This window comes from Schistocerca cancellata, chromosome 1 (genome assembly GCF_023864275.1).
Source record: "Schistocerca cancellata isolate TAMUIC-IGC-003103 chromosome 1, iqSchCanc2.1, whole genome shotgun sequence".
Lineage (NCBI taxonomy): Eukaryota > Metazoa > Arthropoda > Insecta > Orthoptera > Acrididae > Schistocerca > Schistocerca cancellata.
The window spans coordinates 215,725,641-215,753,037 of record NC_064626.1 but is presented as its reverse complement, the minus strand read 5'-3'; the positions used below and the strand labels follow the sequence as shown (position 1 = coordinate 215,753,037).

At 43.3% G+C, this 27,397-nt stretch overlaps 1 protein-coding gene and 1 pseudogene across 3 annotated transcripts in view; one reads left to right on the top strand and one right to left on the bottom strand.

Annotated features, from left to right (window-relative positions):
* Window positions 1-27,397, bottom strand: part of LOC126169222 (titin homolog) — a 220,317-nt gene that overhangs the window by 176,815 nt on the left and 16,105 nt on the right. The gene's annotated exons all lie outside the window — the stretch shown is intronic.
* Window positions 17,709-17,826, top strand: LOC126105197 (5S ribosomal RNA; annotated as a pseudogene).

The window sequence follows — 27,397 nt, the reverse complement described above, 5'->3', positions numbered from 1 at the left end:
ACCATTCTGTAGCAATTCTGGACGTGTAGAGTGCCGCATTTCCTGCTGGAATTGCCCAGGTCACTCGGAATTCACAATGGACATGAATGGATGCAGGTGATCAGACAGGATACTTACGTACGTGTCGCCTCTCAGAGTCGTATCTAGACGTATCAGGTTTGCTCCATACAATTTGAAACGAGACTCGTCCGAACAGGCAACATGTTTCCAGTCGTCAACAGCCCTATGTCCGTGTTGAATGGCCCAGGCGAGGCGTAAAGTCGTGCAGTCATCAAGGGTACACGGGTGGGCCTTCGGCACCGAAAGCCCGTATCGATGATGTTTCGTTGAATGGTTGGCACGCTGACACTTGTTGACGTCCCAGCATTGAAATCTGCAGCAATTTGGCGAAGGGTTGCACTTCTGTCACGTTGAACGATTCTCTTCAGTTGTCGTACCTCCCGTTCTTGTAGGATCTTTTCGCGGCCGCAGCTATGTCGCAGATTTGATGTTTTAACGGATTCCTGATACTCACGGTACATTCGTGAAATGGTCATACGGGAAAATCCCTATTTCATCTCTACGTCGGAGACGCTGTGTCCCATCGCTCGTGTGCTGACTATAACACGACGTTCAAACTCACTTATATTTGGTAACGGCCATTGTAGCACCGGTAACCGATCTAACACGTACGCCAGACATTTTGGCGACCGCAGCGTCGTATTCTACCTGTTTACCTATCTCTGTATTTGAATACGCACACCTATACCAGTTTATGGCGCTTCAATGCAGATTTCATCATAAGCAACATCTAATAAAATAACATGCCTACGTATTATCGTATCCGTTGTGTGACTTCAGTTCGTAGTAAATGGCGGAAATTCATCTAGTAAAAGAGAAGTGACATCTGATGTTCTCCAAGGAAGTGTTATACCCCTGTGCTGTTCCTAATCTATGTAAATGATTTAGGGAATAAAAGGAGTAGCCCTCTTACATTGTTTGCAGATGATCCTGTTATTTACCGTCTTGTGCACTTATCACATGATCAAAACCAGCTGAAAAACGATTTAGACGAGATAACATTATAGTGCGAAAACTGGAAAATGACTCAGAAGTAATGAAAAGTATGATGTCATCCACTTGAGTGATAAAAAAACCGCTAAATCTGTTTACGTGATAAATCACACAAATCTAAAGGCTGTAAATTCAACTGACTATTTAGGGACTACAGTCACGAATAACTTAAACTGGAACTGTCACATACATAGTGTTATGGAGAAAGCGAAGCAAAGACATATTTATTGACAGAATACTCAGAAGATGCTACAGGTCTACTAAAGAGACTGCCTATACTACGTTTGTCTGCCCTCTTCTGGAGTATTGTTGTGCAGTACGGGATCCGCATTGGGTAGGATTGGTGAAGGAGATCGAAAAAGTTCAAAGAAGAGCAGCTAGTTTTGTATTTTCTCGAAATGAGGCAGAGAGTGCCATGGAAATGACTAGCGAGTTGTGGTGGCAATCGTTAAAACGAAGGTGGTTTTCGTTGCTGCAGGATCTTCTCATTAAATTCCAAGCCCCAACCTTCTCCCACGAACGCGAAATTATTTTGTAGCTCCCATCTACGTAGGGAGAAATGATCATTGTAATAAAATAAGAGAAACAGAACTCGCACGGAAATATTTAAGGGCTCGTTTATGCGCACGATGTACGAGACTGCAGCGGAAGATAAATAGCTCGAAGGAGGTTCGATGAACTGCCAGGCACTTAGTTGTGAATTGCAGAGTGGTCATGTAGATGTAGTAGAAGAGACGAAACCAGAAAAGTTAGTGATGCGGTACAGTGAGATCTGGAGCGAAATCAACATTCTAAGTCATCCCAAATGGTTCCATTGGGTTCAGGTCAGGACTCTTGACAAGCCAATTGACTCCAGGAATGTTATTGTACACATATCATTCCTTTAGATGTGCTTCTTTACGACAGCGAGTTGTATCATGCTAATACGAACAAGCATCGTCTCAGAACTTTTCCTCTACAGTACACAGTACACATTGCCCAAAAATGAATTCATATCTTCCCAAATTTAGCGTTTTCTCAACCGCAAAAAGCAAGCCACACCCAAACCACGAAAAAAAAACTACATCGTGATACCACCTCCTCCGTACTTCGCCGTTGGCACTACACACGACGAAAGGAAACGTTAACCACAGCCAAACGCCTTTTAAGGCATCCGGATTTTACAGACCTTACATGAGCTTGATCCACAACGACAGTATAATACAGTATGAGACCCTCATAAAATAATAATTACATTATATCAACAAAAGTCAATTGCAGTTATTATCTTTTACCAAAAACTAGTAAAACAATATTTACCAATATATGGAAAGGGGCATGAATAAACAAATTAAAGTGAAACACATTTTGGAGACGAACTGAGCAGGTGGTTACTGGCATCGGAAAACCCCATTGAACAAGAGAATGGCGAGCTACAGTGCAGAAAGGGACAAGGCCAGAGCAATACATTAATCCTTTTAACGTAAATAAGGTCGGGACCGAGGGTAAGTGGTTGCACAGCATTAACAGGGTTAGGGTGCGACCCAGGAAGAAAAATAAAATTCACCTCTAGTGAGACGGTGATTGGCTGAAGCCATACTGGGAGACGCAGACGTGACACGTTGGGGAGATCCCCATTATACAAAAGCATTTTGAGAACAAACCTGTCTAGATCTCTCCCTCGTCTCATGACAGACTGCACAAGTGTGTGGAAAATAGCGAGGGCATTGAGAGTTTTGCTTTCTGTGAAGTGAGGACGATAAACTTCACATATTGTGGCGACAGATAGCGAAGAGGTAGTTAACTATTCCTGCAGGAATTTTTTGTGGGCAAAGAAATTGTGCATGTCGCTCCAACCCATAGCGAGTGTGCAATAGCCATTATTTCGACTAAGAAAAGATTAACGTTCTATGGAACGCAGGAAAGTTGAGACTGAGTGAATTCATTCAAGGCCAGAGTAGGGAATTAGCATTTCAGATCCAGTAATGAGACAATGCCACTGCAGATGCCACTTGGTAAAGGACCATCACGCATTAGGCCACAGTAAATGTTGAGTCTAGAATTGCTCACTCCAACTTCCGTACACTTTGACCATTGAATATCAAAAGCTAGGATATTAATCTACCCTCACATTGACGACATGAGAGTTTTTTCATTGGTTCAAAAGGAAAATCTATTCCCCAACAATTCATTGCTTTGACCAGCTACGACAATGTAGATGTAAATGAGCCGATGAAGATTTTTAATCATTCTTTCCTGTGATAAATATTTTTTCATATGTGTAGAGATAACGATTTTAATGATCATCAATTCAATATGTCCAAGAGTTAAATATTTTGTTATTGAATGTCAAAAGTAATTGAACATGATTGTTGTATACAACTTGCCCCCTGGAAGCACAGTTGATAAATTATATGCAGAAAAAAAGGGAATAGCTGTTTTGTCTTTCTAGAATAGACCCCAAACATTCAACTTTATTAATTCAGGCATTCTAGTTACGTGACAGCAGAATTGCTAATGATTTTGTTACGATCTGCACTTGATATTAGCTGCCTTTCAGAGCCAAGCTCATATTTATTTAGAATGTATGTTTAACACTCTTTGCTCGAGAAGACAGATCAGATGTTTTGTCCATTTGCGCGCTACGTGGTAAGCTAAGCTTGCACACATTCGTACACTCACTGTGCAGATACAGAAGTGCGGATGGTGACATCTTCCATCGGACTGCCACAGGCTATAGTGTTATCCATCACTCCAAATCACAAGTATCCAGTCATCCACAGTTCAGTGGCATTACTCTTTGTAATACCTCAAGCATCACTTAACACTGAATACAGAAATGTGTGACTTATGAGGAGCTGTTCGATGGTTGCATCCCATTCTTTTTAGCTCCATACAATTATCATGGAAGCTAGTCTACTAGTAGCACCTTGCAACTCACGACTGATTTCATTCTATTTTTTAAGACCACCCACCCTAACACTCGACGGTCCCTGCCCCATCAGTATGTGATCTTGGTTCAGTTGTGGTTGTTCCATTGTGTGCCCACTTCACAGTCACATAACTAAAGCTCAGCTTGGGTGACTTTAGAAAGAATGAAGTGTTCCTGATGGATTTGTTATTCAGGTGACAGTCGATGACTAGTCCATATTCGAAGTCACTGAGCCATCTAGACCCAACTATTCTGCTGTTACTGCTATTGAATTAACAACACACTACTCCCAGCCCCCTTTCATACTGGTGCCTCCACCTCTTGTGACATTTAATGATCCATTTCGCATTACATAGAGGCGTTTGCATACTTTTGATCTGGTAGTATATCTCAGTACGCATAGTATACTTCAAAGGCTGCAGTATCAACAGCGGAGTGAGTCTCAACGGAGCGTAACAAACAGCCTTCGGGAGTAGGTTCATCATATCATGGTATTTCGGTGTGAACGGGTCAGAAGAGAATAGTACCTAATGACTAGAGGGCACTGAACTATCTAATATTTCTATGGCAGCTGAACGTCGACTTTTTGTTCTCATTACCGTAACGATCCAAATAGCTTCGAGCACGTTATTGTCTGGACCTTCGAGCGCTACAAGTAGTGTACACCTGTTACGGCGACGGTTCGACGGCATTGGCTGTGAGCCGAGGTGGTGCTACGCATGCCATTGGGTCTACATCTACATCTACATCCATACTCCGCAAGACACTTAATGGTGAGTGACGGAGGGTACCTTGAGTACCTCTGTCGGTTCTGCCTTCTATTCCAGTCTCGTATTGCTCGTGGAAAGAAAGATTGTCGGTATGCCTCTGAGTGGGCTCCAATCTCTAATTTTATCCTCACGGTCTCTTCGCGAGATTTACGTAGGAGGGAGCAATATACTGCTTGACTCCTCCGCGAAGGTATTTTCTCGAAACTTCAACAAAAGCCCGTACCGTGCTACTGAGCGTCTCTCTTGCAGAGTCTTCCACTGGAGTTCATCTATCATCTCCGTAACGCTTTCGCGATTACTAAATGATCCTGTAACGAAGCGCGCTGTTCTACGTTGGATCTTCTTTATCTCTTCTATCAACCCTATCTGGTACGGATCCCACACCGGTAGGAAGTATTCAAGCAGTGGGCGAACAAGTGTACTGTAACCTACTTCCTTTGTTTTCGGACTGCATTTTCGTAGAATTCTTCCAATGAATCTCAGTCTGGCATCTGCTTTACCGACGATTAATTTTATATGATCATTCCATTTTAAATCACTCCTAATGCCTAATCCCAGATAATTTATGGCATTAACTGCTTCCAGTTGCTAACTTGCTATATTGTATCTAAATGATAAGGGATCTTTCTTTCTATGTATTCGCAGCACATTACACTTGTCTACATTGAGATTCAATTGCCATTCCCTGCACCATGCATCATTTCGTTGCAGATCCTCCTGCATTTCAGTAGACTACAATTTCACATTGTAACTACCTCTCGATATACTACAGCATCATTCGCAAAAAGCCCCAGTGAACATCCGATGTTATCCACAAGGTCATTAATATATATTTTGTGAATAGCAACGGTCCTACGACACTCCCCTGCGGCACACTTCAAATCACTCTTACTTCGGAAGACTTCTTTCCAGTATCAAACGCCTTGTGCAAGTCAAGAAACACGACATCTACCTGGGAACCCGTGTCTATGGCCCTCTGAGTCTCGTGGACGAATAGCGCGAGCTGGGTTTCACACGATCGTCTTTTTCGAAACCCATACTGATTCCTACAGAGTAGATTTCTAGTCTCCAGAAAAGTCATTATACTCGAACATAATATGCGTTCCAAAATTCTACAACTGATCTACGTTAGAGAAATAGGTCTACAGTTCTGCACATCTGTTCGACGTCCCTTCTTGAAAACGGGGATGACCTGTGCCCTTTTCCAATCATTTGGAACGCATCGCTGTTCTAGAGACCTACGGTACACAGCTGCAAGAAGGGAGGTAAGTTGCTTCACGTACTCTGTGTAAAATCGAACTGGTATCCCATCAGTTCCAGCGGTCTTTCCTCTTTTGACCGATTTTAATTACTTTTCTATATCTCTGTCATTTCTTTCTATACCTACCATTTTGCCATCTGTGCGGCAACCTAGAGAAGGAACTACAGTGCAGTCTTCCTTTGGAAAAAGACATTTAGTATTTCGGCCTTTAGTCTGTCATCCTTTGTTTCAGAACCGTTTTGGTCACAGAGTGTCTGGACATTTTGTTTTGATCCATCTACCGCTTTGACATGAGACCAAAATTTCTTAGGATGTTCTGCCAAGTCAGTACATAGAACTTTACTTTCAAATTCGTTGAACGCCTCTCGCATAGCCCTCATCACACTTCATTACGCTTCGTGTAATTTTTGTTCGTCTGCAAGGCTTTGGCTATGTTTTCGTTTCCCAGAAGACAATAACTCGTTACACTGAAACTGGTCGTCTTCGTTCGACTCCCGTTTGAAACTCTCCTGTAACGCTGCCTCCATACTTCACCGTGGAGTCTGTAATCTGGCAGCCTGCGTTGTTGTGCTGAACACGAGCAATAGACTGGGGCGCAGTTGGATACACAATATTCCTACGCATTCAGGTAAGTCTTACCAGCAACAGATGGAGCAGCATCATTTCGGAGCTCGAGAGAGCACCTCCTCAAGCAGGCAAATAGCCGTATTGTATATCGGCAGAGCAATGATCGGCCACACATGGCAAAGTTTCTGTAAATATTTATCGTAGAATGATGGAAAATACTGGCCGTTGTCGACATGTCGATCACTGCACGTATCTGGGAAATGACTGGTCGGCAACTTGCTCGTCATCGCAGTCCATGACTAATTGTTAGTCCTCAGTGTTCACGTCTGCAAACAATACGGGTTCGGGAAAGGGTCCCCATCAACACATCCACGGTCTTTATAGTTCCAGTCCAAGAAGTTCGGAAGATACAACAGCAGAAACTCTGGTCTTACACCATGCTGAACGCTCGCTATCAGAGGTCATGTACAGTTCTGTAATCTTAATCCTTTAAGTGTTATCTACGTAAATTTTAGTATATACGAGTAATTGATTTCAGTTAACTTCATGCATCACCGTGTTCCAACTTTCAAAAGCATTGTTTTAATGAGTACAATTATTTTTATTGAAACTAGAATTGGAACCTAGGTTACTCCGTTTTGTCAGCGGGTAGATGAACTAGTTTCCTGGGGACTAAAGTAGATGAGTGCTGCTTATCAGCGAATTAGGTCCCGGGCTCACTTCCAGCGGTGACGCAGTTGGAACAAATACGCTGCAGCCATTACGCCATGGGACGAAACCGATACGCGTACTAGATGACGGCTGCATCCCACTGCTGCACTACAGGAAATGGTTGGCAGACATCCTAAATGGCTGTCGGCTGGAGGGGTAGCAAATTACTAGGGATGTTTCTAAAGTGTCTGATCAAAGTAACACGTGACGTCTTCGTCACTCACAAGGCTACATATTACCACAACACAAAACTATTCCATTTTAATCCTGAGGCGATAAATAAACGAAGAAAGAGAAAAGTAGTTACTTTCGTTAATGTATTATCTTTAGGGCGTTGAATATCATCTTAGATAAACACGAGTGCAGGGTGAAACCGGCTATGCCCTAATTGACAGAACAATCTCACCGTTCGCATAAATCAGTTCGTTGAACCAGCCAAACATTACTGCTGTAAGCGAAATTCACGGATGATACGTTAGTCTTAAAATGTTACAATTTTATGTACTTAATGCTAGCTGAAATCTAATTGAGTGCATCGATAAGGCAAAACATTACGACTGTCTGCTTAATAAAATGTTCGTCCAGTCTTTGCATCGAAATACAGCAGCCATTCTGCGTATCATGGAATCGACAAGTCCTTAATAGGTTTCGGTTTTACTGAAGCTCTAATTTTAACGCGGACTTCAGTGCGAGATGGTTTTAATAGTTTTCACAACGAAACTCCGTCAGAAAATCTGGCAGATGATCCAAAGAGATTGTGGTCGTATGTAAAGTACACTAGCGGCAAGACACAATCAGTAATTTCACTGCGCAGTTCAATGATAACAATACCGCTGACAGTGCCACTAAAGCGAAGTTACCGAAATTCCTTCACCAAAGAAGACGCAATAAAAAGCCTGAATTTGCAACAAGAATAACTGCTAACATGAGTAACCTACAAATAGATAACCTCGGTGTAGCGAAGCGGATTAATTCACTAAATAAAGGCAAGGCCTGCGATCCAGATTGTATAACAGTCATATTCCTTTCAGAGTATGCTGATACGATAGCTCCACACTTAGCAATCATACACAACCACTCGCTCGATGAAAGGTCCGTACCTAAGGACTGGAAAGCTGCCTGGGTCAAATCAATATTCAAGAAATGAAATAGGAGTAATCCGATGAATTACAGAATGATATACTGACGACGATTTGCAGCAGAATTTTGAAACAGAGACCGCGCTCGAATGTTATGAATTACTTCGAAAACGTGCTATTGACTAACAGTAATCACGGATTCAGAAAATATCATTCAACCTACTGTCAGGTAGGTCAGAGTTAGCAGAAATCGGCAGAAAGTCATCGAGTAAAACCTAAAAGATGTCTGAGATTCTCAAAGCAACTGTTATTGGTCCTCTGCTGTTCCTAATGTATGTAAAAGATTTTGTAAATGATGTCATCTTCTAGTAAAGTTATCAGGAGATCAAAACCAAAGGCAGAATGATTTAGACAAGATATTTGATTGGTGTGATAAGTGGTAATTAATTCTAAATAAGAAAAAGTGTAAGTTCATCCACATGTGTACTAGACTGACTCAGTTAAATTTCAATTATACAAAAAATCACACAAATCTGAAGGCTATCAATTCAAGTAAAAACAAGGAATAACAATTACGAATAACTAAAACTGGAACGATCACATACAAGATAATGTTGTGGGGAAGGCGAACCAAAGACTCTGTTTTATTGACAGAAACTTAAATGCAACAACTCTACTAAACAGACTGCGTACATGACGCTCGTGTGCCATGTGGTAGAGTGTTGCAATGCGATATGGAATCCTTACCAGGTGAGACAGAAGACATCGAAAAAGTTCAAAGAAGGGCAGCTCTTTTTGTGTTATAGCGCAATAAGAGGGGGGGGGGAGGTCATCGATATGATAAGCTATTTGGGGTGGCAATCATTAGAATAAAGGCGTTTTTCATCTCTATATTGAATCAGATATAAGGATAGCATCCTCTGCTTAATAGATGAACTACAAACAAAAATTGAATAACTACATACTGACATCAATGAGGTACATAAAAATATAAAATAAACATTGAAATAGAACAGAATAACCAAGTTAACTTTCTGACTGTAACACTGAAAAACAAAACAATAAGTATATGTTTGAAATTTACCTTAAACCCACGGCAACCTACATTATCATTCCCCAATACTCAAACCACTCACGCTTCCAAAACCAAGCAGCGCATCGACCACATGTTGTATAGACTCAACACAGTGCCACTCAACAAAGGAAACTACCAAAAAGAACTAGGTATAATAATAAGATAACCAAAAGAATGGTTACAATATTAACAAAGTCACAAAGCTAAACAACAAAATTAGAAGTAAAATATGAGTAGGGAACACAAAACTACGGATGCCAAAACAACAGAAGCAAACACAATCACATACACATGGTACTATAATAACAACACATAAGGGTAAGGAAAATATAAACGAAAATACAGAATTGTACACAATGACAAGCAATCACAAACTCACACATAGAATCATCAACATTTTCAAAAGACAGTGCATAAACAAATCTTACACAACTGGCAGTTCTATCCAAAAATACGCCCTAAAACTGACCAAAAACATAGACATACACCAGAAAGGAGGTATATATGAATTACAGTGGAACACTTGTGGTGGCAGATGCACAAGACAAACAGGCAGAACAGTCGATGTTAGATACAAAGAAAATATGAAAGCCTGGAAGTGTAGGACAAACCACTCCAAATTCGTAGAACACCTAACACAACGCAATCACAAACCAAAGTCTAGAGAAGAAGACATGAAAATAATCATAATCAACAATAAAAAACACCTCCTAACAGTGCATGAAAATTACCACATACAGGAAACCAAAACAGAAAAGAAAACCCTGTTGAATGATCAAGTTCACAAGACCAAGAAACCATTGTGTACACTAATAGATAAAATAATAGAGTAACATTCTAATAGAGTATTATTATCGTAATAATAGCTGTCAGAGAGTGGTTGAAAATTTTGGTGTTATCATAATAATACCACTCAACCCTCTCCACTCACTTGTTCACGAAGACCGCTGCAGAGCGTTTAAACTAAAACTCAAATTAGCTGAACACCAAACGTTTCAACCACTCTCTGACAGCTATTACATTTCATATTCAAACTTTCTACAACTCGCCCCAAATAACAACCGACGCACACAGACAAAAATAAACAGGACAGAAATGAATAGACGTTATTTTTCAGCATAAACTTCGTCAAGTTGGCAACATGTACGTAAACAAACCAAAAATAATGAGCTAAAGTTAACAGAGTAGTTACAACTTTAAAACACAGTATTCAGTAAAATATCTACAACTAGTGATAGAAGACTAATAGTGCTCCACAGCAATTAGGGCAAACAATATGAAAATAACGAAGAAAAAAGTTCATAGCATGAAAACGTGCGTATGTGTCCTAAATGAAGTTTCAGTGCGACCTCCACCATGTGACCAGATTGTAGGAAACGCAGACGCCAACCAAAACCGCGAAGAACTGTGTCTAAGCACTTAGTTGTATAAAACAAGACTTGAACTTTTTTATAATCTACAAATATCGCTGACTGAAACAAAACTTTATCAATCTAGACCCCACTGACGATGCCTTAAAGCAAAAGGTAAATGTATCTGGAAAAGATACAGTACATTGCAGCAAGGAAAGGCGGTTTTTATTTAGAACACCAATACTTGTCTAAACTGTTTGTCATCCATGTTTCACTTCCATACATGGCTACACTCCAGATAAATACCTTCAAAAAAGACTTCCAGATATTTAAATCAATATTTGATATCAACAAATTTTTTCTTCTTCTGAAAAGTTTTCCTTGTCAATGATAGTCTACACATTATACCCTCCCTACTTCGGCCATCGTCAGTTATTTTGCTGCCCAAATAACAAAACTCAGCTATTACTTTCAGAGTCTTGTTTCCTAATCTAATTCCCACAGCATTGCCTGATTTAATTGGACTATATTCTTTTATCGTTATTTAGCTTTTTTGGTGTTCATCCTTTCAAGACACTGTCCATTCTGTTCAGCTACTGTCTCCGACAGAATTGCAATAGCATCGGCAATCCTCAAAGTTTTTATTTCTTCTCCCTGTACCTTAATTCCTACTCCAAATTTTACTTTGTTTTCCTTTACTGCTTGCTCAAAGTGCAGACTGAATAACATCGACATAGACTACAATCCTGTATCACTCCTTTCTCAATCATTGCTTATCGTTCATGGCTCACAACTCTTATAACGTTCTGATTTTCACTCCCTGTATTTCACCCCTACTACTTACATGATTTTAAAGAGAGTTTTCCAGTCAACTTTTTCAAAAGATTTTCTAAGTCTACAAAAGCTATAGACGTAGGTTTGCCTTTTCTTAACCTGTCTTACAAGATAAGTCGTAGGATCAGTATTGCCTCTCGTGTTCTTACATTTCTCCGTAGTCCAAACTGTTCTCCCCCGAGGTTGGCTTCTGCCAGTTTTTCCATTGCTCTGTAAGGAATTCGTGTAATTATTTTGCAACCATGATTTATTAAACTGATAGTTCGGTAATATTTACACCTGTCAGAACCTTCCTTCCTTGGAATTGGAGTTACTATATTCTTCTGTCCGAGGGGAATTTGCCTGTCTCATACATCTTGCTCACGAGATGGAAGAGTTTTTATCGTGGCTGGTCCTCCCAAGGCTATCAATAGTTTTGACGGAATGTCGTTTACTCCCTGGGCCTTGTTACTACTTACGTCTTTCAGTGCTGAATCCTATTCTTCTCGCGGTACCATACCTTCCATATCACCTTTTCTACGTCCTCTTCCATTTCTGTAACATTGCCCTCGAGAACATCTCGTTTGTACAGACCCTCTATATTCTCCTTCCACCTTTTAGCTTTACCTTCTTTGCTAACTTCGAAGGCCTCTTTAGTTTAGCTTTAGGCGGTATCTATCTTTCCCCTAGTGAATTACGCTTCTAAAGCCTCACACTTTTCCTCTAACCATTACTGCTTAGTCATTTTGCACTTCCCGTCAATCTCATGTTTTAGACATTTATATTTCATTTTCTAAGCTTTTAATATTCTGCCTTCATCAATTAAATACAATATCTCCTTTGTTACCCAACGATTTCTACTAGGCCTTGTCTTTTTACTCATTTGATCCTCCGCTGCCCTCACTACTTCATCTCTCAGAGCTACCAACTCGTCTTCTACTGTATTCTTTGCCCCTGTTCTAGTCAGCAGTTGCCTAATGTTCCTTCCGAAACTCCCAACAACCTCAGATTCTTTCAGTTTATCCAAGTCCCACCTCCTTAATTTCCTATCTTTTTGTAATTCGTTCACTTTTCATTTAATAACCAATAATTTGTGATCAGAGTTCACATCTGCCCCTGGAAATCTCTTACAATTTAAAACCTGGTTCTGGAATCTCTGTCTTACTATCATATGTTCAATGTGAAACCTTCTGGTGGCTCCATGTCTCTTCACTCATACAACCTTCCTCCACTATTCTTTAACAAATTGTTAACGATAATTAAATTATGCGCTGTGAAAAATTCATCAGGTATGTTCCTCTTTCATTGCTTTCCCCCAGTTCATATTCGCCTACTATTTTCCCTTATCTTTCTTCTCCTACTACCGAATTCCAATCTTCCATCATTATGTAAATAATTTCTTTTATCTCATCAAACATTTCTTTGATCTCTTCATCTTCCGTGGAGATAGTTGGCATATAAACTTGTGCTACTGTGGTGTGTGTGGGCTTCATGTCTGTCTGGGCTACGATAATGTGCTCACTATGCTCTTCATAATAGCTTACCCACAATCTTATTTTCTTACTTATTATTAAATGTACTCGTACGTTATACCTATTTGATCTTTTATTTATAAGCCTGTATTCACCTTACCAAAAGTGCTGTTCCTCCTGCCACCGAGATCCAATTTTTCCCGCTATATCTAACTTCACCCTATCCATTTCCCTTTTTAAATTTTCTAACGTACGTACCTGATTAAGGGATCTAACATTCCACGCTCCGATCCGTAGAATCGCAGTTTTATTTCTCCTGGTGACGACATCATCCTGAATATTCCTCTCTCGGAGAGCCGACTCAGACTATATTACCTCAGGAATATTTTTCCTAAGGAGCTGCCATCATCATTTAACCATAAAGTAGAATTGCATGCAATCGGGAAAAATTACGGCTGTAGTTTCTCCTTGCTTTCAGCCGTTCGCAGTACCAGCAAAGCAAAACCGTTTTAGTCGTTAAAGTCCAAATCAGTCAGTCAACCAGCCTGTTGCCACTACAACTGCTGAAAAGGCTGCTGCCCCTCTTCAGCAACCACACGTTTGTCTTGTCTCTCCTTTGTCGTTGCATCTGCGGCACGGCTATATGTGTCGCAGAGACACGCGATGAACCCCACCAACGACGAAGTCCATGGCTCATGGGGGGTTCCCAGTAACAAATAATAATAATAAGTATTATTATTATTACTGAACAATATCAAGTACGTATTTTTCCATACAACAGTGGCGTATATACAGAAGTGCAAAGCAGAAAGTCAATCATGGGATCCATTGACATGGAAAGAAAAATAAAAGCAGTGAAGGACGGCAGTGCTTTCAAAACAGCTGCAGGCGCCTATCGAATGTCGTGGTGACTTGTAGTCTAATACTACTGACAACAAGAGGGTATTTGTAGAGTTTCAGTCTGTCTTTATCTCAAAACAAGAAAAGGAAATTTATGACCATCTCCTGTTCCTGGAGAAAGGATTTTTCGACATTACACCTAAGGATCTATGATGCGCAGCATTTGAATTGGCCGATAGGAATATTCTTCCTAATAAATTTAATAAAGGAAGTGACTTGACTGATGGTTTCCGGAAACCAACAATGAGGTCGACGTCAAGTGCCTAGGATGTGCAGCGTCGACCAACGAACAGTGCGAGGATATCGGTGAGCGCGAAAATGACTATTTGTGGAAAATCCGTCCCCAAATGTTTTAACAACACTTTAAGATACTTTTACTCGGCAATAATAGAGAATTTTTTCTTGATAAAGAAAAAGGTACCAGTATTATGTAATTAGTTGTTTACTTTGAACGTATAATTTATACTGTAAATAGTTCATTTCTCCCCTACTAGACATTTTCAGAGATAACTCACGTTTTCGCAGTTTATTTAGCCCAGTTTAGCTATGTGATCCTAAATTGTCGGACACAATGACCACTCCGGTATTTTTCGGATTATTGATTTTTTTTTTTTGTCCAACGAGAATAATAAAATCAGACTCGTAGGAGAACAGTCTAATTGTACACCCTGTGATTTTGGAGTTTCCAGATCGATTACAACTTCCCCAAAAAAATAACCAAACCTGAGAGTAGCACATTAGAGAAAGAAGATAAACTTCTTTGTCAAGATCGCTGATAATAACCTTTATTCTCGATAACCGGTTTCGGTAATCAACGTTACCGTCTTCAGATCTCCACAGATGGTAACATTGATTACCGAGACCGGTTATCGACAATAAAGGTTTTATTATTAGCGATCCTGGCAAAGACGGTTATCTTCTCTAACGTATCGTCCCTTGGATATCAAAATGAGTAAACTTAGGGTAGCGGTTAAGCCTGTCCTTTCCCTAAATACTCGCCACCGTCAGCGGATATTCACTGAGGCGCTGTTTTGCATAATGGTAATTTCTCGTTTTGTAATGGGTCACAGTGCATTATACGCGGAATAGAAAGTGTATGTATGGACTCATTTTTGAATATGGCAGTGCTTCCATGTTGATGAACTACTGATATGGATCTGGTGCTGAATGAGCTACAGCCGAAGATACAATCAGATTTGTTATCACAGTTCCATAAAACACTCATCCTTTCGAACTTCGAACATCCCCACCAAACTTCCGATTATGCATTCTACCGCAATCTAAACATCACCTACAACTAGAAAAAAGCTAACTTTCTTTGCAACCGATTACAAACATTGTATTGTATTGTATGTTAACCGGGGGCCTAGAAAGGACGGAGAGGATCCGCCCCGCTGCAACCGCAGTTGTCCACAAGCCCACGACGACTACCGCAGTCCACTTCACCCCTCCACCACCCCACACCTAACCACTCTTTCAGGGTTATTGTGCGGTTCGGCCCCCGGTGGAGCCCCCCCCCCCACCCCCCCACCCGCCAGGGAACGTCCCACACCAGACGAGTGTAACACCCACGTTTGCGTGGTACAGTAATAATGGTGTACGCGTACGTGGAGATCTTGTTTGCGCAGCAATTGCCGACATAAAGTAGCTGAGGCGGAATTAGCGGAACCAGCCCGCATTCGCCGAGGCAGATAGAAAACCGCCTAAAAACCATCCACAGACTGGCCAGCTCACCGGACCTCGACACAAGTCCACCAGGCGGATTCCTGCCGGGGACCAGGCGCTCCTTCCCAATCCGGAAATCCGTGCGCTAGACCGCACGGGTAACTGGGCGGGCGATTACAAACCTTACGTTGACCTCACACTTCCCTGTCCAAAGGCCGTGACTACGCATATGGGCTTCTGACGCGCCTCTATCGACATGTCCCACCTTCCCTCCATATCCGAGCCCTCCATATACTTTTCTATTTGTATTTCAATCGGTTTCCCCTCCCAGACCATAAATTCATTTCCGAAATCTGCGCATCCTTCAAACCTCGGCCTACTGTCATCCTATGGATCTCGTAACACCTACATCGCTCATATCAGTTCGTGCCCACATAGAGATGACACATGTGTTTCCATGTAAGCTCCTCTACAAAACTTCCCAAACCTCAATCCCTACCCATAACTACCAGAATAAAAAGAGTGTACATTACGTCACCATTATCTTGTCGTAAAACATCATCGACTAATAAATTGTATTGTATGTAAATTGAAGGTGGAGAAAGGAAGAAAAGAATGGAAGGGGATCACTGCTGTCATCTGCATCAGGACTTTACGGGGAATGAGCGGCGACGAGTTAAAATGGATATCGTACCGGTATTTCCCTCTTACTAGGCGGGTGCATTAACCACTGCGTTATCGCAACTGCGCGGAGTATCTCTGCAGGCCGCACGGCCGATTCACACTCCCATCGAACGCCAATTATCCACAGTTCCTGTCCATATACTCCGTGTTCCATACTCTGAGATTCCCACAGGAGATCGGACGCATTTGTGTACCCACACTAAAGAAGGTGGATCCATTGCCCAGCTAGACGAATCAATCGTATGGATGCGTGGTGTCTCTTCTTTCGGACATGTCCGAAAGATCAGACACGACGCAGAATCCGCAGCTGTGATACATTATATGTAAATTTAAGGTGGAGAGAGTAAGAAAGGAAAAGAAAAGGAGGGGATCACTGCTGTCAGCTGCCGTGAGGCGTGTCGAGGCACTCAATGCAGCTGTGATAATGCTGTGTCCGAGATGGCGCAGCGATTAAAGCTCCCGGTTTAGATTCCCGATCCGATACATATTTTAACTCGTCACAGCTGATACTGGGCAATGTCCCGATGGAGCCGGCAGCAGAGATACCTCCCTTTCCTCTCCTTTCCTCTCCTCTCCACCTTAAATTTACATATAATGTATCACAGCTGCGGATTCTGCGTCGTGTCTGTTCTTTCGGACATGTCCGAAACGACAGTCACCACGCATTCATGTAAATTATTATGTATTAATATAGTAATTTTATGTAATTTAATGGCAGAAGGGTGGTGATTTTGCCGCTTGCATCCCTCTCTCAGCAAGGAGAATGTAAATGATTGGTACATAAGAAGAGTGCTCAGTTTTTATCTCTAGTTCAACCCAGCCTAGACTGGTAATCAACCCAGCCTAGACTGGTCACAGCTTAATTGGTTCGATCACTCTAGCATAGTCTACTCTCTTGTACGAAGGAAGCTCAATAAGTAATGTAACTCATTTTTTTAAAAAAGCACGTTGGTTTTCCCTACTCTTTTGCCTACAAAACTCTATTTTACAACATACTCTCCGTTCATTGCGACTGCCTTACACTACCTTACTGAGAGGGCTGTATGCCCGCATGGCACCACTCCAGTTTCTTGGCGATAGAACAGCACTCTTCAGAATTTCTCATTACACCACGAGGGAGGGCATAAAAGAGAATAACCCCTTCAGAGTCTCAGGACACCATCGTCACAACCTTGCCGGCTGGAAGTGAGGCTTTGAATTCTTTCCTTGGGGAAGAGGTGATGTGGTTCCACTCCAGGGATTGCTGTTTTGTTTCCGGACCGAACTGAAGGACCCACGATTCATCGCCTGTGACGATGTTCGACACAACATTGTCTCGATCAGCCTCCTAACACGCAATCCATTCCGTACAAATGGTCCTCGTTTCTCTTTATGGTCTTCTATTAGGCGGCGAGGGCCAACGGCCTTGCCGCAGTGGTAACACCGGTTCCCGTCAGATCACCGAAGTTAAGCCCTGTTGGGCTGGGCTAGCACTTGGATGGGTGACCATCCGGTCTGCTGAGCGCTGTTGACAAGTTGGGTGCACTTAGCGCTTGTGAGGCAAACTGAGGGCTACTTGATTGAGAAGTAACGGCTCCGGTCCCGGAAACTGACATACGGCCGGGAGAGTCGTGTGCTGACCACATGCCCCTCCATATCCTCATCTAGTGACGCCTGTGGGTTGAGAATGACACGGCAGGCAGTCGGTACCTTTGGGCCTTCATGGCCTGTGCGGGAGGAGTTTAGTTTAATTAGGCGGCGAGGAATCCAGCTGGCACACACCTTTCAGTAGCCAACAGGTGGACGAATGTGTCAGCACTACCGATAGAGACGTCCACTTGTGCAGCAGGTGTCTGATCGTGATCTGTTGATGACTTCGAATGAGAGTGTCCGCACGTTCCGACATTACAGGACTCACAGCTGTGTGGGGCAGGAGGTCGGACAAGCTTGCGCGATCTTTCCACTATGAAGACAGGCGCCTTTTCCAATGACTCAATGCGCTTTTGTTCACTGCCAAATCTCCGTAGACATTCCGCAAGCGCCTGTGAATATCTGTGATGCTCTGGTATTCCACCAAAAAACATTCAGTTACTGCTCTCTGCTTGAAAAGTCGTTTTGAAAGCTCCGCATAGCGCCGCCACCTATCGGAACTTCATGAAACTATAGGAGCTGAAGCAGGAATACGCCACAATGTCCCATAACAAAACTCCGCATTTTTTCACTCAAAATTGGCCTTGAAAAAAAATGAATTGCATTAAAAATTCAACGCCAATCGTACCTACTAACATTCTTAATGAGTTATTGAGTGCGAGGATGAGGGTGAGTCTTCTTGAAAATCAGAAGGATTTGTAGGCCTTCCGGAGAAGGCCTCGCTGCTGCAGGCGTGTGCGGCCGATGCAGCCGGCCCGGGACAGCGGAGGCGGCCTCGCCAGGAATAGAAGCCGCGACCGCCGCCCGGGACCTGGGGCCGTGGGCCACCTCGGCTCTACCTGCCGCGGTGCGCGCACAGAATTCTCCACTTCCCGAGGACAAAGTTCTTGGCCGGCCGGAGTGGCAGTGCGGTTCTAGGCGATAGAGTCTGCAGCCGAGCGACCGCTACGGTCGCAAAAAAATGGTTCAAATCGCTCTGAGCACTATGGGACTTAACATCTCTGATCATCAGTCCCCTAGAACTTAGAACTACTTAAACCTAAATAACCTAAGGACATCACACACAGCCATGCCCGAGGCAAGATTCGAACCTGCGACCGTAGCAGCGCCTAGAAGCTACGGTCGCAGGTTCGAATCCTGCCTAGGGCACGGATGTGTGCGATGTCCTTGGGTTAGTTAAGTTTAAGTAGTTCTACGTTCTAGGGGACTGATGAGCTCAGAAGTTAAGTCCCATAGTGCTCAGAGCCATTTGAACCATTTGACAAAGTTCTTACTTGCTTCCCCATTACACCAAGTTGGCATTTCGAGCGTGACGACTTTCTGCAGTCGGTCATCAATTTCAGCTGCAACTAGGCTAGATTTCGGTAAACTATTAGATTGGTGCATAAGTAAGAAGCGTTTTTGTTTGGCATGTTGGTATTCTGGTTGCAATGAGCTTTTTTATCGAGTGTCATCTTTTAATTGTAGTTCAATGTTGCTGTTTCAGTTTATGTACTGCCATTTCGTCATCTGAGATACTGAGTGGAGCTGTGGACGCTATAAAATGGAGTGCGCGATGGAGAAATCGGAACATTTCCGACATATTCGTCTGTTTGAGTTCAGTAGAGGTATGACAGCAGCAGCGGAAACAGATACCCTACTGGCCATTAAAATTGCTACACCACGAAGATAACCCGCTACAGACGCGAAATTTAACCTACAGGAAGAAAATGCTGTGATATGCAAGTGATTAGCTTCTCAGAGCATTCACACAAAGTTGGCGCCGGTGGCGACACCTACAACGTGTTGATATGAGGAAAGTTTCCAACCGATTTCTCATACACAAACAGCAGTTGACCGGCGTTGCCTGGTGAAACGTTGTTGTGATGCGTCGTGTAAGGAGGAGAAATGCGTACCATCACGTTTCGGACTTCGATAAAGGTCGGATTGTAGCCTATCGCGATTGCGGTTTATCGTATCGAGACGTTGCTGCTCGCGTTGGCCGAGATCCAGTAACTGTTAGGAGAATATGGAATCGGTGGGTTCAGGAGGGTAATACGGAACGCCGTGCTGGATCCCAACAGCCTCGTATCACTAGCAGTCGAGATGGCAGGCATCCTATCCGCATGGCTGTAACGGATAGTGCAGTTACGTCTCGATACCTGAGTCAACAGATGGGGACGTTTGCAAGACAACGACTATCTGCACGAACAGTTCGACGACGTTTACAGCAGCATGGACTATCAGCTCAGAGACCGTGTCTGCGGTTACCCTTGACGCTGCATCACAGACAGGAGCGCCTGCGATGGTGTACTCAACGACGAACCTGGGTGCACGTCATTTTTTCGGATGAATCCAGGATCTGTTTGCAGCATCATGATGGTCGCATCCTTGCTTAGCTGCATCGCGGTGAACACATTGGAAGCGTGTATTCGTCATCGCCATATTTGCGTATGACCCGGCGTGATGGTATGGGGTGCCATTGGTTATACGCCTCGGTCATCTCTTGTTCGCATTGACAGCACTTTGAACAGTGGACGTTACATTTCAGATGTGTTACGACCCGTGGCTCTACCCTCCATTCGATCCCTGCGAAACCCTACATTTTAGCAGGATAATGCACGACCGCATGTTGCAGGTCGTGTACGGGCCTTTCTGGATACAAAAAATGTTGGACTGCTGCCCTCGCCAGCACATTCTCTAGATCTCTCACCAATTGAAAACGTCTGGTCAATGGTGGCAGAGCAACTGGCTCGTCGCAATACGCCAGTCACTACTCTTGATGAACTGTGGTATAGTGTTGAAGCTGCATGGGCAGCTGTACCTGGCATACGCTATCCAAGCTCTGTTTGACTCAATGCCCAGGCGTATCAAGGCCGTTATTACGGCCAGAGGTGGTTGTTCTGGGTACTGAGTTCTCAGGATCTGTGCACCCAATTTGAATGAAAATGCGATCACATGTCAGTCTAGTATAATATATTTGTCCAATGAATACCCGTTTATCATCTGCATTTCTTCTTCGTGTAGCAATTTTAATGGCCGGTAGTGTACATTTTCACCGTGTATGGAGATAATATCGTTGGACAGAGCACGATAAGAGATCGGCTTTCTCGTGTTAAGGAGGATCGTTTTGAGGTTAGTGACTCTCCACGTTGAGGAAGACCTTCGGTGTCTGATGAAGATGGTTTAAACGCATTAATCCACAGTGGTGCACTCCAGTATACCCGTGAAATGGAAAATCTGATATAGTGTGACCATTCCACCATCGTGCAACACTTGCTTGCAATGTGGAAGAGTGCAAAATCAAGGGTATGGGTACTTCATGCACTAAGCGAAAATCACAAAAATCGATGGGTGGCTATGTGTGCATCTCTGCTTACTCGTCATTAATTCGCTCGTGAATAAGACCGACCATTCCTTTCCTATATAGTTACTGGTGAAGAGAGATGATGCCATTTATGCTAACATAAGGAAAGACCAAACAAAGCAGCAACTCCCCTCACAAAAGATAATGTTGTGCATCTGGTGGAACAGTCTACTAAGAATTGCGTCCTCAAATTGTAACCATCACTACTGACTTTTACTGTCAACAACTGGCAAGTCTTGCAGACACAATCCACGAACAATGATTGGGAAGACTACATAAAGTGGTGCTACTCCACGGTAACACCCGCCCACATTCTGCTAGAGTGACAAAAAAAAAAAGAACTCCATATAGCAACTGGGTTGGCCCCCATCTTATTCACCTGACCTTGCGCCCTCGTATTTTCACCTTTCCCACTCTCTCTCGAACAGCCTTCAAGGATCTTCCTTTCTGGATGAAAATGCGCTCCGAACATGGCACGACGTGATTTCCACAGTCGTGGAATTGAAACGTCACCCAGCGTTGGCAGGCTGATGTAAATAGTGAAGGCGTATATATTACTGAAGACCAATTTCTCTCTTACGTGTATTTGTTGTGGTTATTACATTTATAGAAAAACATTACGAACATATGCACCAAATCACTATTAGCTTTATAAACGAGAAAACTGAAAATGTTATATTCAGTATATTAGACGACTCGAAATGTTTTTTGTGATGATACACTACGTTCGGTGGAGAAGAGTTTAAATTCGGGGCTACAAAACGCATCGTCTACCGCAGCTTAGTCAATGGTCACTTAAAATCAAGTGTCGACAGAGAATCTTCCGTTTCTATCGTACTTTGCTACACTGCTCCCCGTTACACATTAACAGGATTTGTGAAGTGACCCGCTGAGTTTGCGTCACCTTAGAAGCGAGCGGTAGCCAGCAGCCGATGTGACAACACTGTAGATGCAAGTGACAGGCGTCAACTATCAACTAATTTTAATTGGACTGTAGTATAGACAGAACACTACCACTTGCCTGGAGCGTGCTTTCAATAATTGAAACCGAGGCTGTCAAAGATCTTTTACCGCCATCTTCAAGTGGGTGTATCTCTCTTGGAAGGCATTTCTGGCCATGTGTTCATATAACCTTTTTGTTTCTTCCTCCCAGAATAGTATGCTGCAATTTGTTCCCATTTAGAAAAAATCGCCTTTCACATTGCTTCTTAAATCAGCTTCAAACAAGTATTGGCAGAAAATTGAAATAACCGGTTATCTTTCTTGAATTAACAAAAGATTTTCAGAACCTTAAATACACAAAAGTACTGTGCAGTTTAGGGTAAATAGATAGAGGGAGGACGGGGTGTGTTCATAGAGACACGGCAGCATCAACAGTAAACAGAAATTATACGGAGTTCCCATATTATCTTTACAACTTAAGACCTTAGTAACTTTAAAATTATACTAGATATTAACAAATAGTTTTTGATACGTCGTAAAATAACTCGTTTTTTTTCAGGTGACGAAATTTTGACGCAAAATTGAACTTGAAAACTTGACGAAAGTGGACGACACAAGAGAAAGCTGAGTGTTTGGCCTGGTTCCTATAGAGAACGTCGGGTACCGAAGTGTAACGAAACTTTCGAATGCTTTGTGGGAGGGAACCACCGTCCCGACCACATACTCAGGCTTGGCATACGTCATTTATGGAAATTGGTAATGTTCTCCACAAAAAAGGAGCTGATCGCCCATCTGTTTCAGACGCCAACGTGGACGAGGTACAGCAGGCGTTTGCAAGGAGTCCGACAAAATGGGTGCATACAGCGGTCAGAGGGATGGAAATGAGACAATCAACAGTGCTCAGTATCTTGCACAAGACGTTACGAATATATCTCTACAAGATGCAGCGGCTTTAGGCATTAAAGCCTACGAACAGACCCCAGCGCGAAGAGTTTGCTGCGGACATACTATGCAAGACTGAGGCAAACAAAGATTTTTTTTTTTTTTTGAGAAGATTTGTTTCTCCAATGCAATGTTTCATGTATATTGGGTTCACAGCATCCTCGTGTTACATGTGAAATGGAAAGAGACAGTCCCACGGTCAATTTTTAGCGCGGACTGATGCACAATTGCTTCATTAGTCCATTCTTTTTCATCGAGTCTGCCGTCAACAGTGGTGTTTACGTGAACTTGCTAAAAGAGTTTGCTGTGTCATAATTGGAACACCTGCAACCTGATGTCATATTCCAGCAGGATGGGGTACCACTCCACCGATCTCCAAGTGTCCGTCAATTTCTAGACGCAAAGTTTCCGGATTGGTAGATTGGACGAGACGTCGCCACGAACCCCTGACCTCACACCACTATGATTCTTCCTGTGTGGTTTTGTAAGGGATTTGGTGCACCGAGCCAAGGTTAGCGACCTGCAGGACTCGAAGGCACGCAACTCGTGGCTTTAGGCAGGTCCATTTTAGGAATTTTACTGTCAACTAAACTGTGCTGCTCTGTGATAAGCTGCATTTCACTCTGATATAGTCTTCGTCTCCCAGCTGTTCTATGTACTCAGCACACATTGCTCTACAGTTTGTTCACATCCTACAGAATTTAATGTTTTCATAAGCGCAATAAGGAGTCCACAACTTAACAGGAAAAAAAAAACACCGTCATACCGGAACACCATCTCCTCAATATTTCACTACTGACACTACACATGATTGTAGTTAACGTTCTCTCGCCATTCGCCAAATCCAAAACCTTCTGTCGGTTTGCCACAGGATATCGTTATTCATCGCTCCGAACCACTCGTTTCCAGTCATCTATTGTCCAATAGTGACACCCTTTACATCACCTAAGGCGTCACATAGCATGGACTTCAAAAATGTGAGGCATTTGAGAAGCTGTTTCAGGATTCATTTTAACTCCCTCACACAGTCATCATAATACACTCCTGGAAATGGAAAAAAGAACACATTGACACCGGTGTGTCAGACCCACCATACTTGCTCCGGACACTGCGAGAGGGCTGTACAAGCAATGATCACACGCACGGCACAGCGGACACACCAGGAACCGCGGTGTTGGCCGTCGAATGGCGCTAGCTGCGCAGCATTTGTGCACCGCCGTCGTCAGTGTCAGCCAGTTTGCCGTGGCATACGGAGCTCCATCGCAGTCTTTAACACTGGTAGCATGCCGCGACAGCGTGGACGTGAACCGTATGTGCAGTTGACGGACTTTGAGCGAGGGCGTACAGTGGGCATGCGGGAGGCCGGGTGGACGTACCGTCGAATTGCTCAACACGTGGGGCGTGAGGTCTCCACAGTACATCGATGTTGTCGCCAGTGGTCGGCGGAAGGTGCACGTGCCCGTCGACCTGGGACCGGACCGCAGCGACGCACGGATGCACGCCAAGACCGTAGGATCCTACGCAGTGCCGTAGGGGACCGCACCGCCACTTCCCAGCAAATTAGGGACACTGTTGCTCCTGGGGTATCGGCGAGGACCATTCGCAACCGTCTCCATGAAGCTGGGCTACGGTCCCGCACACCGTTAGGCCGTCTTCCGCTCACGCCCCAACATCGTGCAGCCCGCCTCCAGTGGTGTCGCGACAGGCGTGAATGGAGAGACGAATGGAGACGTGTCGTCTTCAGCGATGAGAGTCGCTTCTGCCTTGGTGCCAATGATGGTCGTATGCGTGTTTGGCGCCGTACAGGTGAGCGCCACAATCAGGACTGCATACGACCGAGGCACACAGGGCCAACACCTGGCATCATGGTGTGGGGAGCGATCTCCTACACTGGCCGTACACCACTGGTGATCGTCGAGGGGACACTGAATAGTGCACGGTACATCCAAACCGTCATCGAACCCATCGTTCTACCATTCCTAGACCGGCAAGGGAACTTGCTGTTCCAACAGGACAATGCACGTCCGCATGTATCCCGTGCCACACAACGTGCTCTAGAAGGTGTAAGTCAACTACCCTGGCCAGTAAGATCTCCGGATCTGTCCCCCATTGAGCATGTTTGGGACTGGATGAAGCGTCGTCTCACGCGGTCTGCACGTCCAGCACGAACGCTGGTCCAACTGAGGCGCCAGGTGGAAATGGCATGGTATGCCGTTCCACAGGACTACTACATCCAGCATCTCTACGATCGTCTCCATGGGAGAATAGCAGCCTGCATTGCTGCGAAAGGTGGATATACACTGTACTAGTGCCGACATTGTGCATGCTCTGTTGCCTGTGTCTATGTGCCTGTGGTTCTGTCAGTGTGATCATGTGATGTATCTGACCCCAGGAATGTGTCAATAAAGTTTCCCCTTCCTGGGACAATGAATTCACGGTGTTCTTATTTCAATTTCCAGGAGTGTAGCTGGATTACTAGTAGCACTTTGGAACTCACGAGTGATTTTTTTGCTGATTACATGCGATTTTGGTAGAACCACACTCCGCAGTTCTCGACGGATCCTATCTGTTAGCACTTGAGGTGTGCCTGGTTTAGCTATGGTTGTTCCTTCACGTGTCAACTTCATAAGCGCATCACCAACAATCTACGTGGACACTTTTACAAGGGTTTAAATGTTCCTGTTGGATTTGTTACTCATGTGACATCCAGTGACTAGTCCACGAGGTCACTGATCTCGTCTGATCGAGCCATCCCGCTGTTGTCGCTTTTCTACTGACAAGACAGTCTTTCCCACTTATGTCTGTACTGGCGGGTCCACCTACAGTGACAGCTAGTGGTCAGTTCCGTATTACGTAAAGGTGCCCGGATACTTTTGATTAGATAGTGTAGCTTACCATCCAGTCTGTATAGGCTGTTCACATACTATGTCTTAATCGCGCCGTACGCTGCATCCAACAACAGCACTTGGGAGTTTTACACTGCACGTTTTCAAACAGGACAATCCTTCCCGTGACTTTTGGCCAGTCACTTTACGTTCGAAACATTACGTAACACCATATTTGAATTCACTACTTCAAGAAAAGTAAAAATATTTTCGGATAAGTACAGCTTGCTTATTGGTTTTACCTAATATTTTATCCTTATTATTACTGATATTTTGGTTATAATTTCAAGTTGCTCTGTTAATCTCGTGTGTCTGACGTTCAATCCGATATGCAGTAGGAGAAAACAATCTAATGTAATCGGCAAAACGAAAGTGGTTCAGAAGCTTTCCGTTAAGATCTACATCATCTTAATTGGTACGATTTAAAGATTTCTTAAGGTCCCCTACAACTCCTGAGATGGAGGTAAGGCTACTATTTAGTGTCCTGTTGAAGTGGTCTTCAGGAATGGTTCGAGAAAGAGGCCCGGTGTGCTGTTTCTCGCAGCATTCTGTACAAGATAACATTATACAAAATCTTGTTTTTCCTCTGATTTGATACTGATACTAACTTTCAAATTTTGCTATTTTGCATGGTGTTTTCATCATAGCATACGCACTGTTTTGAACGCCTTTGATAGTTTAGTACACGCACCGTAATCCCTGCACGTCGCTACAATTTTTCTCCTAAACTTGTCCTTCGACTCGTACGGAAGGAAGTGACATAGGCAGCAATGGCAACGAAGTAGAAAGTCTTCCTTTTAGAAGAAAGGTTGTGACAGCTGCTAAAAGTAAACCAATGAGTACGTAACACTGGTATCGTAGCAATGTTAATTAAGCTGATTTCTACAAGTAATTGGTCGTCAATATTGAGATCATGTTCTGTATTTATATCCCATATAAATGGTACTGCAGACATTATCAGTTGTTGCTAATATTAAAAACATTTGACACTGTAAATGAAGAGTCTAACGCCCGCTGGTGCAGTAACAATTTCCGTCGAGGTGCTCAGTGTGAATACTGGTGATTGATTGAATTTTCATTGCCAATATATACCAATTTTTGTTATAGAATGTTCACAGTAAAGCTGTAACTTTCACTCGGTTACATAAACAGAGTGTCACGTTCGTAATTTAGAAAAACTTTGGATAACGGGACTCGACCTCACAACTGTTTTTACAGCCTTGAAAGAGGTATTAAATTAGTTAAACTGGGATGAAAAGGAAGTAGGCATAAACAGATCTTACCTGAACCACCGTTCAGTTTGCAGATGACATTCTTTTGTTGTCTTCGGATCCGGAAGT